This window comes from Giraffa tippelskirchi, chromosome 14, assembly GCF_054371585.1.
Source record: "Giraffa tippelskirchi isolate mGirTip1 chromosome 14, T2T-mGirTip1v1.2.pri, whole genome shotgun sequence".
Lineage (NCBI taxonomy): Eukaryota > Metazoa > Chordata > Mammalia > Artiodactyla > Giraffidae > Giraffa > Giraffa tippelskirchi.
Genome location: NC_137288.1, coordinates 7797140 through 7798443, shown reverse-complemented (window position 1 = coordinate 7798443; position 1304 = coordinate 7797140).

Below are 1304 nucleotides of genomic sequence, written 5' to 3'. Positions count from 1 at the left end.
CCACCCCTTCCCCTACCCCAGCAGGACGACAGCTCGTCTTCCCCTGGCTTCCAACGTCAGGCCCGGCCCTGGGCCCCGATTGGGCACTGCCCCAGCCCGGAGCCAATCACAGTGGCCAGGGAGGTGGAACGCACCGATTGGCCAGGGCCAGGTCATGTGACCATACTCCCCAGGAAACTCAAATATTACCAAGGTTCCCTAAGAAACCAATGAACAAAATTATCCAGTAAAGGCAAACCGTACTTTTTAATGAGGCCAATGTCACAGAAAAAAAAAAAAAAAGCTTCACCATGAACTGCTCAAGGAAGCTAGTAAATAAACTTTCAGAAAAGTTTAGTAGTTTTTTTTTTTTTTAATAGGGTGACGGAGAGCTATACCTTTCCCGTCTATGTGAATTTAGGTTTAAACTAGATTTCCCTTGGCTGTTATATAAGACAAAAAAACCCACATCACCCCCTTTCACTCACCCCCACCCCCCAAAAGTGTTTTAATGTATTGAATTTTTCTGTCCTCAGTTGTGTCTGATTCACGGCAACCCACGAACTCTACACAGCCAGGCTCTTCCGTCCATGGAATTCAGGGCAATTTTTTCTGTCCCAGTCAATGCCCACCCTGGGTGATCCAAAGGCAAGGGCTCAGAGGCCCCTGAGAGACTAACTCCTTTCAGCTGAGCACAGAGCTGGCTCCTCACTGGGATGCCTGTGGCCTGGGGCTCCCAGAGGGGAGAGCAGCACTCGCCCCACCGTGTGGTCACTGCTGGAAGTGCAGGCTGCTCCTCACTCCCCCTTGACAGTGTCCCTGACGGCAGAACAGTGTGAATCGAATCAAGGTGGTAATGCAAACTCCAATGCAACCAAACTCCCCACAAGGTCTCCAAAACCACTCAGGAACAGGGAATTGGAAACTGCAGGGGATGACATGAATGGAGATGGAGACTTGACACCTTACACCGAGTTCACTTCCACTTATCCCTAGACAAACTTTCCGTGAAAACTTGTCACCAATCTAGAAGAACAATGAGCAGAAACCGGACACGTGCTTTGAGTCTTCACACACAAAACTAAAAGGCAGTCCACAAAAAAACCCAGAGAATACAGTGGACTTGGCAAAATCAAAGATATCTACTGTGGGAAAGACCTCATGACAAAAGCAAAAGACAGGTCATACATCGCCAGACGAATGAGTGGAAACACAAAGCTTATCAAGGATGTGTCTCCAAACAGACAAAGAACACCAACACAACAAGCCTGTGAAAACTAGGGAAAGGTCTGAAGGGACACCAGACTGAGGAAGACACACACAGA